Source organism: Argopecten irradians, chromosome 8 (genome assembly GCF_041381155.1).
Source record: "Argopecten irradians isolate NY chromosome 8, Ai_NY, whole genome shotgun sequence".
Lineage (NCBI taxonomy): Eukaryota > Metazoa > Mollusca > Bivalvia > Pectinida > Pectinidae > Argopecten > Argopecten irradians.
The window spans coordinates 30,864,382-30,872,505 of NC_091141.1; positions in this window are offsets into that span (position 1 = coordinate 30,864,382).

Here is an 8,124-nt window from a genome sequence, read left to right on the forward strand (position 1 = left end):
AACGCATTTTTATTATCATAATGTTATTTAAACTTTTTCCCATTTTAATACACTTTTAATTGATTAATGCAAATTGAATACCAAATTTTATTTTCCAAGATGGAAATAATATCTATATGCATGAAGGTTCGACTAGTGACATTATACTACAATTGTACTATATCCGAGAAGACTATTTACGACAACTGGTGCGAATACATGTAGTCTTTAAGTTGTACTGTATTATAACTGGGGGACAAATTAGACATACTATTTTCTCTTTAGATGAACTATGAAAGGTTTTACAGCTCATTAGGTTCTATTGAAGCAATTAAAGTTTGAAAATCATTTACATGGACGGACAGACAAACATGTATGATACGCTTATAAACATCTAGTTACAAACACAAAGTGTATTCACTGTAAAATTATTGTGTTTATAACTAATGACTGTTTTAGATGAAACTATACCTGCAGAAATCACTTTAACCGTTGCTAATAACACAGTAGAAATGTAAAATGAAACTATAGAACAGACACTTGTCCTCATGGTCTGATAAGTTTTATGCTCATTTCACTGCACTGTTGATGTAAACATAATCATTTAGGCAAGTGAATGTTTATGGCAGGACTGCCGATAATTTATTCTCATCTCTTATTAATGAACTAAAATTCAAAAAAATGTATGTCATTGTAAGAGTTGTTATTCCTTAAATAGTTTGGGCAACCTGGTGGTGGTGCATAACAAACCTGAAAGCTTTTCTTCAATCTTGGGGTGATGGTACTTTTACGGCACACATTGCAGGTATGGAAGAACGTATTCACTGGAAGACCTTAAAGGCCTAATTTTGACAGAAATTGCCCCCTAATTTTCAAAACAGGCCTAATATCGAGAGAAAATGACCTAATAATCAGAAAAAAAGTCTAATTCTGAGCAAACTGGTCTAAAAATAACCACCATGGTTACACTAATTTCCATGACCCCGGTCTAATATTACAGCAGCTGTCTAATTTTTCAGTGATGGGTCTAATTTTCAGTGACCGGGTCTAATTTCTGTGATGGGTCTAATTTTCAGTGACGGATGGTGACCACAGGTCTAATATTCCAGCGGTGGTCTAATTTTCAGTGACCGGGTCTAATTTTCAGTGATGGGTCTAAGTTTTATTTTCAGTGACCACAGTCTAATTATTGGTCTAATTTTCAGTGGAGCGGGTCAAGTGACCACTAGTCTAATTTATAGTGGTGGTCTAATTTTCAGTGACGAGTCTAATTTTCAGCAACTGGGTCAATTTGTGATGGCCTCAGTCTAATATTACAGCAATGATCTAATTTAAGCGAACCGAGGTCGAATTTTGATGACCTCAGTCTAATTTTATAGCGTTGGTCAAATTTTCAGCGACCGGGACTAATGTTGGTGACATCAGTCAAATATTATAGAGACGGTCTATCTAGTCGAGCCAAATATTGAAGGACCACGTACTAGATCTTTCTAATTATTCAAAGGAGTTCACTGAAATTCCCCTATGTATTTGTTGTACCTTAAAGTTTCTCTACTAGTTTGAATTTTACACTATTTTCTAAAACAAAACATCACTGATTATCTATGTCTAAAAAACCGTCACTAACTAGTATAGTCTATTACATCGTGCACATGTCTTATAAATTTTTAAATTATAACTAGGCCTAAATAAAAATGTTTGTGGTCGATAACAAATTTGTCATGACTTACGTATTCATAAGACCGACCATTTGTGTGTAACGTATAGTGTATCGTCTGTAATGTAGCTATTTTACGACCGCTTGATAAGCTATACCAATAATAAACAATTGGTGTTTCCAAGCATTCATGTTTACGCAAGAACTTAAGACGGTTTCCTCAATATGAGCGTATGTTATAGTGTTTCATACTCATTAGTGTATATGAAGATGACCTTTATTCGGTTTCTTTAAGTTAATGTGTGCAAGTCCGTCGTCATCCGCAGACTACACTCTCCAGCCCCCCGCTGTGATAGACAGATTTACCTGTGCCTCGGCCGGCTAACTGGTCATCGAAGCAATGAGGAAAGAAGGCCGTCTTAGGATCTGTATCCGGCGTTTAAAGTTATAACGTAATGTTCTTCATTTAATAAAAAAAATCTTCAATATTCCTGACGAATTTTACGTAGATATGGTTCGCCTAACGTGCTCCAAAAAATGTACCAATATACCCACCTTCAGCTTGACTTCCGTGTGTGTTGTCATAGAGACGGCTTCCCCCAAGATCATAGCCACGGGCGGTGGTTTACCCTGTAGACTTTTGTCAAAATGAACGCGTTTGCAGTCAGTTATGGTACATTGGTTTTCGATAGACATCATGTCGGTGAACATTTAGCAGAACCATTGAAATTTCGATGATGAGTTTGATTTATATACGTCCTTGTTATATTATTATATCCGTAAAACGTTGTATTCTGGTAAGTAATAATCCACCTAGGTACATGTTCATATTATAGAATGATATTTCACACATATATTTACTGATGTTCACTTTTGTAAAATATTTTGTAGCATTGTTTCGATTTGTATTTTTGGTATGGACTACCGATATCTGGCGTTAAAGTTATTCAGATTCCTAATCCGGAACTCCATTTATTGGGGACGGAATTTTGCTTTTATGAATAAAATTTCCGCAATATTCCGGACTATTTTATGTCGGCATTTACAGAAAAAAAAGACATAATTAATGCTTCGATGTGTACAATGTACCCGCTACCGTACGCGTTTGACACAGTCGTGTGTGTGTAGTCATAGACAATGATGACAAAGATTTTATTCTCGTAAACATACAAACAGTAGTGTAGAGAATATATAAACAGGACATATACATGTAAACAGCATTAACAATGAAATAGTGCAGTACATATTACACATCTACTAGAATATACATATAGGATATACTGGTTATATTAATGAACTGAATTAAGTCGGTCTTGTATAATAATTATAAATTTTGTAAGTGAAATAAGTTCATTGTTAACTACATAATTAAATAGAGTATCAAATTTAAAAGTATTTGGTCTTTCATAATAGTATCTAGACATAAATTTCTTTCTATTGGATACTAAGTGATCATCAGTACAGTTAAATAAATAATGGAACTCATCTCCAATTTCGTTTAAGTTACACATGCTACAAAATCGTTGTTGTCTTGGTATATTAATCCATCTGCCACATTCAACCGCTAGTTTTACATTACATGTTCTAAATTTACAATAGGCCTTCGCCAGACGTGGAGGAAGAACAATCAAATAGTTTTCAAAATTCAAATCATGCTTATAAATTCTATAATTGATACCTTTCGAAGAGTTGAAAACATCATATTTCCAACTATCTATAGAATTACTTTTGAGGGCATGGAAAATAACTTTTTTCAAACAATGTGAACTAGTGAATTCCCTTCTCTCGAAAACATTAACAAGATTACATTCCTTAAAAATACTTTTAATACATTTTAACCACTGTGTATTATAATTATTAGTAATCTGGAACAGTTTGTAATTAAGCTTGTTATGTGATGATTCTATCATCCTTGCCCAATAGCCAATCATGCAAACTTTAATACTGATAGATAATGGGAATCTACCAAGTTCCCCGTATACCATGAAGTTGGGTGTTGATGTTTTCAACTTAAGAATATGTTTACAAAATTTAAGGTGGAGACATTCTAAAAGTTTATAATCACAAAACCCCCAAACCTCACAACCGTAACCCAATAAGCGAAGTCTGCCCAGATCATAGCCACGAGCGTGTACCCGTAGATATGTGTTACTAAAGTTGCTTCTTTAAAAGTTATCGTTTCAGATATCGTATGACCAAAGAAGATTGAAGAAAATATCAAAATAACATAATAATGCATAGCTGTTGAAGAGGATACATTTTGACACCAATAAAATGATATAACATTATATACGCTCTCGTGTTTTTACCAACATCAATCAATCATATCTTTTATCCAGCAAATTTGAGACACAAAGAAAAAAATGAGATGTGAAACTGTATACATGTATACATATATAATTAAGGCAACAAAATGATAAATGTATGTTTGGTAATAAATTAACAAAATAGCAGTTTTATACGCGTTCATCCCGTCGACACTAGCTGCTATAGGGCCAATTTAGCCTCATGAAGTTTTATTTCGTATTATTTAAAATAATAAAATTAACCAACCTTGTATACAGACGGAGGAAACTTTCAAGCTCTAACAATGATTTTAGCATCATACATGAAAACATACCGTTGTGTAAATATGTTACGAACTAATATTTCTGCTACCGATCTTGGTAATTAAGGGAAAGTCAATTGTTTTCTGTAATAAAAAGTGATTATTATATCTTTGGTATGACTACACATATACATGAATATTATATCAAGGACTGATACGTCCTTCATTATATTATCCATGACCCGACCCGGGTAGTCTGATGTCTCCTAGTTAAACTCACTTTATAAAATTGTTACGCATTCATGATATATGGCATGATTCTAAACCGAACGTTTTGTATATAAGCAAGCATTTATAAGTGAGGAGGATTCGTCACTGTCCCTTTACATTACTAAACACCACGCGACACGTCTATGAACTGGGAATAAAAACCATTTTTCTCAACAAATACTTGTCTTATCGAGTCAAACAAAACATGTAAAGTTTATTAAATTTCACAACGTTTATTACTTGCTTTAAGGACGTAAGATTTAGAAGATATGTCTTAAATTTTCGTTAAAAAAATACGACAGCTCTTGAAATGACGGTCCGCTTCAGAAAGTAAGACGATAACCCTCGCACCCGCAAGCTACATCAAAGGCTGCGCCGGCGGATATCAAAGGAAAATCAGTCGTCGCCCAACGTCACGGTCAGTGCACAAACACAAAAGCTCCTGCGTTGTACTTCCCCAAACCTCAGTGTGACTTATTCCTCTCATATACGTCCTTGATAAAAGTAATTATGTCTGACAATGTATCTTGAGAGCAAATTTCATTTCATTGCTTATTTACCAATATACAATACTTGTTTGTCCTTTAATTCAATTGTGAATTGGCGGCTTTAATTATACATATCAAGTTTTGAGAACCGTCATAACACAAATACATGTATGTATCATTTAGTGGAGTGATATATATCGATCCATTTTTTCTGACAAAAAACATTCAGCTTTCATACTGCACATGACTTATTCATATTTTGCGAAATTCATTCATTAATTAGTGTTTTTATTTGAAAAAACAGATCATGCACGGATGTGAAGAAAAAACTGAGACTAAGATGTATATGTGTCATCCAAATCCTTCTTCTTAGCTGATGTCACGCTGTGTTGTAATCTTTACCTGTATACTTCGATGGACAACATCGTCTCATGAGGGGTACCAGATTACGTAAGAAAGTGAAACTATCCACGGGAATGAGCAAATTGACCATCATGTAATTTCAATTCACGTTACGGAATCAAATTATATGGTCTAATTACACGATGATCAGTCGATGCCGGTCATTATATGACATAGTCATTTTCTAAAACAATACATGGCTTCGGCTTCTTCATACAGATAATTTACGTTATCCAACAACTTTACATATGTAAATAAAAAAAACGTGTGATTTGAATACGAAACTTTCTCTTTATTACTAGCTCTGCTTGTTTTCCTACAGTAAACAAACCGCGTGCAAGTGGTAGACCTTCGTTATATATCTAAACAATAGACATGATTAAATAATTACACCACCATAACGGGTATAATTACCGTGTGCCTTCACATCTGTATACATGCCCCAGGACATGGCATGCGACAACTATGGTACAGGTACGTGTGTATTTCACGGTCGGTTGATCAGACCTCAATGCAATCTATCGGTGTCACTCAGGTAAGGCCGGTTTTCAGAAGTGTATTTTAGTTACATTTGACTATTCCGATCTCAAAATCGGTCCGGTATTCGGAATTGGGAGGGATCGGTTTTGGGAAGTTTTATATACTATTAATAAAGAGGAATTCATTCCGTACATGCATGACATCCATGTTCGGTTTCTAGAGGTGATCGGTTTTGAGAAGGTTCGGTTTTGGGAAGTTACACTGTACATATAATGATAATGATAATTTATATGACCAATAAACGTACTGCATCACTCTGTAGATGATTGCTTAAAACAGAGATTTAGAATAGTTTGATATACAATCTAAATGTTTGCTTAAAAGAAAGAAAATCACATCTTCAAATGGTATCAGGATTACGAGCCGTGCACATCTAATACGTATACAAGGTGATCCCTTTAGACTATGTATTTTAGAATTAGTTCAGTTGCAATACTTCGTAATAAATTGGTAAAGAAGCTTACAGCTTAAACAGACCGAGGATCAGGTATAATTGCAATTTTGAGGACGGTATCTCGGCACAGCGGCCGATTTTTATGCGGTTTTGATATCATCGTCAGAAAATTAAACAGAATAACATATAAAAACATAAGCGAGTCAACATGAGCGAGGTAATTCGACAGCGGTATCGTTACCCAGACCAAGGACGTATATGGGACTTATAAATCCTTGCCCAGACGATTTTTCTTGAGATGTGCATCATGCGATTTTTACGGGTTTTTTTCTTAATTAATTTAAACGGCGCTTTAATTTCAGCTAAATTTAAGTGTCCGAATGAGAACCAGAGAGACAGCTATGGGCGATATCTATTAATTAACTAAATCTGCCGTTATATTTGAAATTTTCTTATCCATGTTACGTGTTTAGTGAATAAAAGGATAACATTAATTTATTAATTTTTAATTCATATCCACAGATTCTACACTATATGTGTTTCTTCTGCATGTCCAACAAGTGACATTCTTAAACTTATTTTCAGCATATGTTTATACGCTTCCTTTGAAATATTTATTTCAACACAAGACAATACATCCGTGTATAATGATGACCCTGCATATACTCTAGTTAGTTGTATAACTTACGGAAATATAAATTGTGAAAATCACAACCTGTGATGTCAAATACCAGTACATGGTTTTCGCTGGTAGATCGTCGTGTGACCAAGACAATGGGGAGGGGGGGGGGGGGGGTGTTCATACCTATTAGCACAGGGAAATACCGTGATTGATTTGACAGTCGTTCAAATGACCCACGTCATTGCAACTCACACGTAAAGACATTGTACCTGAACATCTTGTCCAAGATGTTAAGCATGACATGGTGGATGATTAAAAATACCTTTAATACGGTGGGCTGGAGCGGACATGAAATTAAAAAAAATATATTGCTTGTTCGCAGTTACAATGGGCAATAATTATTGCGTTCGCACGCAATATTATTGCGTTCACACGCAATAATTATTTCTTTCGCACGCAATAATTTATTTCGTTTCGCACGCTATAATTATTCCGTTCGCACGCAATACCATTGCGTTCACACGCAATACTTTTGCGTTCACACGCAATACTTTTGCGTTCGCACGCAATACTATTGCGTTCACACGCAATAATTTTTTTTTTATTTCATGTCCGCTCCCAACCACCGTACTCAAATGTACTATTGAAAAACAATTTAAACTAGATCATTTTAAATAAGTAGAGATAATCACTCATCGTAGTCCACACCAGAAATACAAATCGAAACAATTCCGCATTTTTTTTTACAAAATTGCATCAGCAAATATAAGTGTGATTTTTTTTCTATACTGAGACATCAACTTATAAACCCTTGAGACATAAATAATTTAATTACTATTTAAAATATATGTTTTATTAATATGAACATGTATTTATAATATGAACATGTACCTAGCTATTATGTACGATGTATTATTACTTACCAGAATATATCGTCTAACCGATATAAAATGATTTCAAGGATGTATATACATAAAACTCATCATCAAAATCTTTAATTGTGCTGCTATATGGACGAAAAGTTGTATCTAAATTGAAATCATAAATGTTTATCTGTACAGTCGTACATCTGAGTCGTACATTTGAGTTTAATGTAGCAGATCTACAGTGGAGCTTCGATAATTTGGATAATGCGTACCACAATAACCGCACTAAAGTTTGATCATCTATCGAAAACCAATGTACCATAACTGACTACACACGCGTACATTTTGACAAAAGTCT